General features: G+C 39.1%; 1 protein-coding gene across 1 annotated transcript in view; it reads left to right on the top strand.

The window, feature by feature from the left end:
* Window positions 1-9,623, top strand: part of LOC105210044 (uncharacterized) — a 71,615-nt gene that overhangs the window by 17,662 nt on the left and 44,330 nt on the right. The window lies entirely within an intron of this gene.

Raw genomic sequence — 9,623 nt, 5'->3', positions numbered from 1 at the left:
TCTAGTCCCTAGTCCCTAGATATCGGATATAAGGACCTCGAAGTTTGGGTATTAATATTTTTTTGGGAAGTTAATGATATTGATAATAATATCTAATTTCCGGCAGGCAAAAAAAAATCGATTTAATCGACCAGTGCTTGACCCTAGAGACATTCCCGCAAACGTCGAGAATTCGGCTCAAAAAGTGACATTTTCAGTTGAGAATAAATTTGGGATGCAAACAGATCTCTACAAATATTTTGTTGGGTTAATGTTGACACAAATGTCCAAGATCGATATAAAACGATTTAATCGACCAGTGCTTAACCCTAGAGACATCTATTGGAAAACAAAGTTGTAGACCTAATATATAACTATATCATCTCGATAAAAGGATTTAGTGAGATTTTTGACATTTCTCTACCGTATAAGTTTTTAGGAGAAATCTTAGAACTCATTGATATTAATCTTTCTCTAGACTTGTGGATTTTTATGAGAAATTTATACATCAAATCGAGAACATAGACTCTCTTACAGCGTAATGTAATATTAGTGTAGTTACATCAATCGATTGTGAAATGCGATAAGAGGACAATAATTCCTTTGTAAATTTCTTATCAGATTTGAGTAAATCTTGCCTCACAGTTATATTATAGCTATATATTTAATAACTTGAAACTAAAACTAAAAAAAAACGACAGATTAATGATGCTTGCATTGCTTCAGGTTCTCTCAAATCACTATAGAGTTGTTATTCATTGATATTTCGTTAGATTCTTCTAGGGTTAAGCGCATAAGGGGGTGTATGATACATGAAAGCAAGTAGAAAAATAATCTATACTATTTTTAGGAACTTTATCAGGAAAACATGTTTCAAACGGAGAATTTAGCTATTTATTTTGCTTAAACTATAACATATGGAATAGTTTCTCCCAGAAATGTGATGTTTATTAAGCGAATTTTACGTTTAAAAACACGTATTTTTGTTCTAACCCCGAAATCTCAAGGAAAAACCTCGTAATTTATAGTTATAGTAACAACCAAACACACGCATACAAGTTGTCTCCATGACTCCCATTGCCATAGCACATCCCATTGCTTCCAGAGTTTATCTCCACATTAAATTTTGACGCCAAGCAACCGGTCAAACGATATCTTAAATATGATTTGTGTTGTTGTTGTTGTTAAAGTGAGAATTCTAGCTTATGTTTACTTATAAATTTGTTACACAAGCTTGCCGATTGACTACGTGCAGCCACAGCAACTCAAATTGCCAGCCAGCGCGCCAGCGTTGTACTCGTAACGCTAATGCCATATAGAATGGCGCCTCCCACCGCTGTGCCATCGCATCCTCGCTTCGGCGAGTCACGCATTGCTGCACGTGAGTTTGAGTGAGAAATTTCATTTTCATTTTCATTCTTCTATTTAAGCTACGAAGCGTCGTTCTCATTTCGCGCTGACACATTATGCAGTTTGTCATTCGTAGATATTCGCAATTACACACAAACACATACAAACAAACAGTTGTTGATACATACATATATACACCCATACACACGAGTATGTATGAATTGACAGCGCGATAGATAAGCGAATGCGACCTGATTAGCGGCGCGAAAAAGCGCATTGATGAAGGCCGCTGGACGGGAAAGTAGGTGGGCCCGCTACTAGAAGCCGCGGCGATTTAGTGAAAAGCGAAAGGCCACGCCAAAGTGCAAACTAGACGTAATGATTTCGGAAAAATTATTGTCGTCGCCGGTCTAAAAAAATGCGCGCAGTGCAATTCTTTTTCTTGTTTTTGTTCTCTTTTTTTGCAAAAGTAGCTTTTATATAAGTCAGAAGTTTATTCGCACTCGCAATTAATACACAGAGAGATCTTTGTCGCTTAGTTCTTTGTGGAAGTATGTGTTCGGCGCACACACACACACTGCTTAAGAACACAATCGGCAATGGCGTTGCGCGAGAGCTTGAGAGTAAACAGTTAATTTTGCAACATCTCTTTAGAGTTGCCGCTGTTGAAATTTGTTTCTAGCTTTTACAAGATATACCGTTATATTTATTTGTCGATTTTGAAGTTGGTTTCGTTGACTTCGCCGACTACTCTTCAAACTATGCAAAGAAGTGGTCTTACGCCGCTTTATCGGGAATATATATTTTTACACCAGTTTATCAGAATGTGAAAAGATCTCTTCGGTTACTCTTGGTTCTGTGTTTTTTGTATACACTTAATGAAAGCACTTACTTTTTACAAAAACTTAAAACTGATAGAAGACATATTGTAAAGACAATGCGAAAGGATCTGAAAATAAAACAATTACCTCATATCACCCTTCAATTTTAATTTTTTGTTATTTCGTATATATCAAATCAACCAAAGGTTAGGTTATATTAGTCTGATAGGCCAATGAGACACACATAGACCAGTTTTGGTCCTTTGTGATACCCGATGGAGTGCAGTCACGCAGTCAATGAGGAGTAGTCATAGTCAATTTTAGAAAGTTATGTGGTTTTACTAACGATACCTTTTCCAGAATCTCGTACTGAGTCTCGTACCCCCAAATGCTGGAGCCATTGTCTTGATAATGCAGGAAAAGCGCACATTGTTTCTTTGGTACCTTGCTCTTGACATGACCAACCATACATCGAAAAAGGATTTCCTACTCATTATACTTCGATAACCAGATGATCGATAAGTACAAAGAAAACAATATCGATAAAACTAATAGTGATTATTATGAAATGACGAAAAATGGGATTCCTTACCATCTACGTCTAGATTGAAACTCTGTCGATTCGATTGGATATCAAATAGTTGTAGCTTTTTTTAGAGATAGGTTCAATCACAATCTGACCGATTTGTTATAATACTTTAAGATAGGTCGGCATAAATCGCGGTTGAACCCTCCCCGAGGATGACGACTGGTAATACACATATGTATATCATATTGACACGATAGTAGGATAATAGCAGAGACGGACTAGAAACAGTTCGACACGGTACAGTCGGGAGGTATAGCACTATTGAGTGTTCGTAGCTTCTCAGTACAGCATTCAAAGATGAAATGGTAGAGGGCAAGGGCTGGATCAAGGCATCATGTGACCTATGCCGATGATCAGACTGGCTGGGAGCCCTTAAATAGCCTATGTTACGGATAGTCCAATGAAGCTTACGAATACCTGGCGCCCTCCGTAATGAGATAGCCTTACTTGCCTAGCGCAAACCTGTTTTCCCCCTCACACTCGTGGGTCCAACATCTGATTTCGAACTAGAAAAATAACAAAGCAAAAAAGGAGTCCGGTCCTCCTTCAAAAAAGCCGAAAGGAACCAGTTGTTCCGCGAAGAGGTCGGTAACGAGCTCGAGAACGGAAAATGAAAATACAGATAGAAACAAAGCTAGGTTTAGAGGCAAAGGCAAGCAAAAGTACTGGAAGCTAGAGCGGCAGCCGAAACTAAGCCTAGTTGTCAGAATCAGATTACTAAACAGAAAGCGAAGAAGACGCCAGAAGTTAAGTTACTGGTATTGCTTTCGTCAAAGACCCGAAAAAAACTTCAAAGAAGCTCCATTGTCTATGAGAGAGCGATTTAACCAATTTTAAATGGAACCGCTAACAGCAGCGGTAAAAAGACAAAAGTCTGCTTAAGAGACTAAGCCGTCAGCTATGAGGCCGTAGACAAGGGGTGAGGTACCTAAAAAGTCGTTTTCTGATGAGACCCGTAACCGAATCATCCTGATCCCTCTATTTTGGTCCATCCAGTGGTTCATCTCACAGTTAATTCCAAAACTCACTAATAAATCAGACAGCCGTCGCTCATACATATGGTACAGAAATACGCACACGCTATCATAAACATTAACCTTGTCTCTTCAACGCATTCAAATTATAATTGCAAATGGAATTAATATTTTGCGTTCATAATAAAAAAAAGTACGTAAACGCCTTTTTAGTGCAAAATTAAAACTCATTCAACATGCAATTAAATTTACGCTCCTACCGCGCTGAATTTGTGATGAATTGTGATTCGGATCGAGCAAATTACATTGCCATGGCACGCAACTCCCGCTAGAGTCGCCTCGCCTAACCGCCGATTACAAGCCACAAGCATTAACATCGTAACACACACATACTTCCACTGACTCGTTTACAGCAGCACATAAAAGTCTGTAGCACAAAGCTTGCGGAGCGAGCAGCCATAGCTGTAGCAGCGTTAAAACAGTAGGCGCAGCAGCTTCAACACGGGGTTCGGGTTCAATTTCCTTTGTACGCCTCTGCAGTAGCAGCATTCAGCAATTTTTTTTTTACTTATATACACTATACTCGTACATATTAAATATGAATTTTGTGCATGAATATGAATATGAATATGAATATCGTTGAACCGATTTTGGCGTGTCTTGTCTTGAGCTCAGTTCAGCTCAGAGTGCGGCGCTGCTGTTTGCTGACCCTTTTATTGGCGTGCGACGAGCGCGCGGTGCGGTGCGAGGTGTGCGGCGTGGCATGTTTTAATGGGCCCATTGTGTGCTAAAAGCGACGCGGGCGCTACTTTCCCACGATACGTGAAATTTTCCCATAATTTAATGGCCCACACAATCGCAGACATACTAGCGCGTAGCTGAATGAAAAACCCGGGTATACAAACACAGACACAAACACTCACACATATGTATCTCTATGTGAGTGTATAAACCTTTTGCTACTGGTGTCAAAATGTAGGGGGAAAAGTAATCAAAGATGCTGACACTAATGTTGTCGGGTATGGTAATCTAATATGTACTTAAAGACGAGCGCTTGTCAAGCGTGTTTGTTGTTGCTTGATTATAATATTGCAATGTAAATTGGCCACTTCGGTTGTAAAAAAAAGTGTAGCAAGATTGATCGGTGTTTTAAATTTCAATTAAGTGTTCATTAAACATAGAATACTCGTATAACAAACTGTAAAAAGGTTTGCTTTAGATAATGTAAGTGTTAAGCAGAAAAGCCGAGACGGATAGGTATATTTGCCACTCACAGGTTTGGAGCGAGTGCATTGGTGGCGCTTGGTAAATATTTCTGAAATGAACCCGTCTCTCTTGAGAGTCAACCTTGCATGCGAAACTAAAATTTCGAGATAAAACATAATTTATTGAGAAATTTTTGGCTAAAGGTCGCTGGGCAGGTTTAAGCGAAAAGTTATTTATAAATCCACCAAACACCAAACACCATACTTCAATACTCCTAAATAGTTAGATGTGGATTTCTAAATAGGATGTCAAGACAGTCTGTTTCATGAATATATTGCTGTAATATCAGTAAAAATTCTCTAAATAAGTTTAACAGTAGATAGGTAGGTAGGTTGTAAGGCTGTTCTCCAAGGGAAAGAGACGTAGACTATGAAAGACAGTCCTTTGTGAAGCCAGGATCCCCCTTTTGTTTGGCATTAGTATTCGACAAAGCGCACTGAACCAACAAGAAATCTACAGATATTTTTCACTTCAATAACCGCTATTTCGCGCGGTTCTTCAAAAAAGTGAGATCCGAGAAATCTCTTTCCTGATTTCGGACATTCCAGAAGAAAGTTATGATATGATTTCACCTCGTCCTCCTCCATGCAGCTAGCATCCGGTAAAATTTTTAACCTCACACCGTGGATCCCATTGGCCAGTTAGAGCCCCTATGACTAAGGAGAAGTGAACTTTACTGAGGCTAAGAGTTCGGTAGACCTCTTGCGATTCACCTCAGGGCAAAAGGATCTGACAACTGCACTAGTGCTATTGACTGACCAGCGCGTGCCCAGCTCAGCCGAGGCCCATCTGTCCAGTAGTAAACCACAATAGGACAACGGTGTTCCTACATGTTTCCAGGCTACTATTAATGAGACACTCGTACCTGATCTTGCAGGCTCGCCAGTCTTACAATTTCCCACGACTCCGCTGTGTCCAGAACACTGAATTTAACAGTTCTTGACAGGATATAAGTCCAGACCCGTTAAGTTACATATGTATACCCGACTCCCTTGGAACGGGAACAATGTTGTTTTCATAATAATAGCGATTGTTTTATTTTGACAATAAAAATCTTGGAGAAGACCTGGGAAAAGAGGATCGAAACACACCATCTCTTTGTAGTTTTTAAAGCTGCTTTCGACAGCACGAAAAGGAGCTGCCTTTATGCCGCGATGTCTGAATTTGGTATCCCCGCACAACTAATACGGCTGTGTAAGCTGACGTTGAACCAAAACTAAACTCTACAAGTATCTCATCATTCCCGTCCTACTTTCTGGTGCAGAAGCGTGGACGATGTCAACATCCTATGAGGCGACACTAGGAGTTTTCGAGTGATAGGTTTTGGGAAAGATTTATGGTCCATTCAACATTGGCAACGGCGAATACCGCAGACGATAGAACGATGAGCTGTACGATTTGGTTAGGTCATGTTGTTCGAATGGACGAAAATGCTCTAGTACTAAAAGTGTTCGACGCAGTACCCGCTGGTGGAAGTCGAGGAAGAGGGATACCTCCACTCCAATGGAAGGACCAGGTGGAGAAGGACCTGGCTTCACTTGGTGTTACCAATTGGCGCCAAACTGTCAAAAGGAGATATGCGTGGCGCGCTGTTGTGGACTCGGCTATAACCGCGTAAGCGGTGTCTCCGCCAGTCAAGAAAAAGAAGAAGAATAAAAATTATATTGAAAAGTTCGAGGATGGTGAAAATCGGTTTCTGGTTCTGGATGATATTGATGAACTTAATGAACAAATCGCAATTAATAGGAAAAATCTAAAACTATACTAATCCCTCAGTAGACATTGTATTTCAAAAAAAAAGCTTAACTCATGGATGTGACTTAAAACTTACTATACTGACTTATACTGACTGACTTTTATATAATAATAGCTTTAACTAGAACATAATGAAAAATACTAGCGAGTTTGAGTAGAAGCTTGGCCACATATCTATTGTTATCCTCATGAGTTATGCAATGTCGTCTGCTTATGCGCTGAGTGGCAAAAAATGAACGCAGATGTATTAAAATATTAGGACCTTCATTACATACTAAGCACTCACTTAGTTGCTGAATTAAAATATAATACAATATACATACAGACATACTTATAAATGCAAACAATAATATGATTGTTGTTGGCCAAACAATGCGGTATAAAAAGTCCGCAAAATAACAAAAACAATAGCAATAACAGCAAACAAACCAAATTTGAGACAAAACCAGCAGCAAAATAAAACAAAAACTACAACAAAATACAACATCATTTGATATGTAATCGCAGTTGTCGGAAATGTTAATGTGTCTCCCAGAAACAGAAGCACACAAGCACACACTCACACATACAAACATACATATTTATTTATTGTATAGTTTAGTAGAGATATACCCGTAATTAGAATCACATTTCAGTTTACCTACAAACATATGCACCAACTAGGGCGTGTGTGTGTGTCTGTTGGCATTTCGTATTTATTTGTCTCGCCCCAAAAGTAGTTTATGCTTTTTCGTTCGTGGCATTGTTGCGCATGCGCCATCGCTAAGTTATCGCAGTAGAGACGCGGCTCTTATGTTTGGCACAATCACAGCCGTTGTGCTGCGAAGTGAATGCGATACCCGCAGCAGCGGTCTGTCCAATTGTCTAATTGTATGCATGAATGCGAGGCAATGAGACAACGCGGCTGTGCTATGGGCAGTGTGACACAATGTGTCACAAGAAGCTCGAGCGTGAAGCAGGCGAAACGCTTTTGTTTTCATTTCCAAATTGCAAATGCGGGACAAAAGCTTACGCAGTGCTCAGAGTCTTGTACTCGTCCATACAAGTGCTCATCTACTTATCTATATTGTTGGTATTTTCACTTACCGTGTACAATTGTCCATTTCAATTGTTGTTGTTGTTGTTGTTGTGCTTGTTGTACTTTGCTGACACTGGCAACTCATTTATCGCTCCCATCAGCATATTAGCACTTACTTACACGTTGTAGAATTCTTAGAAGAAGGGTTTATCAGTACAAACACTATGTCTAGTGGATCATTGTAGGCACACTTTGAAGGTATTTATATGGTGACAATGGAGTGTTCTATGGGTATTAATTACAAGCTTACAGGTACATATAATGACACTATACTCGCTTATTGCCTCCACTTTACTCCACTATTTAAATTCAAATTAAAAAATCTAAAGAAAAAAATGCAAGAAAAAGTTAAATGGCGAGCTCTCAAACTAACTCTAAAACGTAGGACTATCCATAATATTACTCGTTGTCGTCTGAATCTGTTTATACAAATATTTCATAAGGCAGTAGACCTGTGGCACGATTATTCTTGTACTTGAAAATAGGGCTACATTTCGTGGTTGTTAACTTTTTTAAATACTTTCTAGAAAGTATTCATTTAAAATCTGAGGTTTTTCTTTGCGTTTTCTGTCTAACATGATCTCTTGCAGAGTCAAGGCGATTCCTATTGATCAATTAAAATTAATTAATTCAAAAAAATATTTATATATAAATTCTTTATTTAAGAGGGCTTCTTCTCACCTTTTCAGAGGTCTTGAAAGCTATATGTTGCCCCTGATTGTCCATTAGATTATAAAGGGTGATTTTTTAAGAGCTTGATAACTTTTAAAAAAAAAAAACGCATAAAATTTGCAAAATCTCATCGGTTCTTTATTTGAAACGTTAGATTGGTTCATTTACTTTTTGAAGATAATTTCATTTAAATGTTGACCGCGGCTGCGTCTTAGGTGGTCCATTCGGAAAGTCCAATTTTGGGCAACTTTTTCGAGCATTTCGGCCGGAATAGCCCGAATTTCTTCGGAAATGTTGTCTTCCAAAGCTGGAATAGTTGCTGGCTTATTTCTGTAGACTTTAGACTTGACGTAGCCCCACAAAAAATAGTCTAAAGGCGTTAAATCGCATGATCTTGGTGGCCAACTTACGGGTCCATTTCTTGAGATGAATTGTTCTCCGAAGTTTTCCCTCAAAATGGCCATAGAATCGCGAGCTGTGTGGCATGTAGCGCCATCTTGTTGAAACCACATGTCAACCAAGTTCAGTTCTTCCATTTTTGGCAACAAAAAGTTTGTTAGCATCGAACGATAGCGATCGCCATTCACCGTAACGTTGCGTCCAACAGCATCTTTGAAAAAATACGGTCCAATGATTCCACCAGCGTACAAACCACACCAAACAGTGCATTTTTCGGGATGCATGGGCAGTTCTTGAACGGCTTCTGGTTGCTCTTCACCCCAAATGCGGCAATTTTGCTTATTTACGTAGCCATTCAACCAGAAATGAGCCTCATCGCTGAACAAAATTTGTCGATAAACACATTTCGAACCGAACACTGATTTTGGTAATAAAATTCAATGATTTGCAAGCGTTGCTCGTTAGTAAGTCTATTCATGATGAAATGTCAAAGCATACTGAGCATCTTTCTCTTTGACACCATGTCTGAAATCCCACGTGATCTGTCAAATACTAATGCATGAAAATCCTAACCTCAAAAAAATCACCCGTTATGAAGAGGTTTTGAAAGATTGAACCCAGATTCAGTGTAAATATTGTGGAGGTCCAGAGTGATCTTTCACCAGGTTTTCGGTCTCTAATTCTAATCTGCATTTTTTTCAAAAAATAATAATTATTCGAGCACTTAGCCAGCTCTTCTG

Source organism: Zeugodacus cucurbitae, chromosome 5, assembly GCF_028554725.1.
Source record: "Zeugodacus cucurbitae isolate PBARC_wt_2022May chromosome 5, idZeuCucr1.2, whole genome shotgun sequence".
Lineage (NCBI taxonomy): Eukaryota > Metazoa > Arthropoda > Insecta > Diptera > Tephritidae > Zeugodacus > Zeugodacus cucurbitae.
Note: the sequence above shows the minus strand (reverse complement) of the source record. Positions and strands in the feature narration are given on the sequence as shown.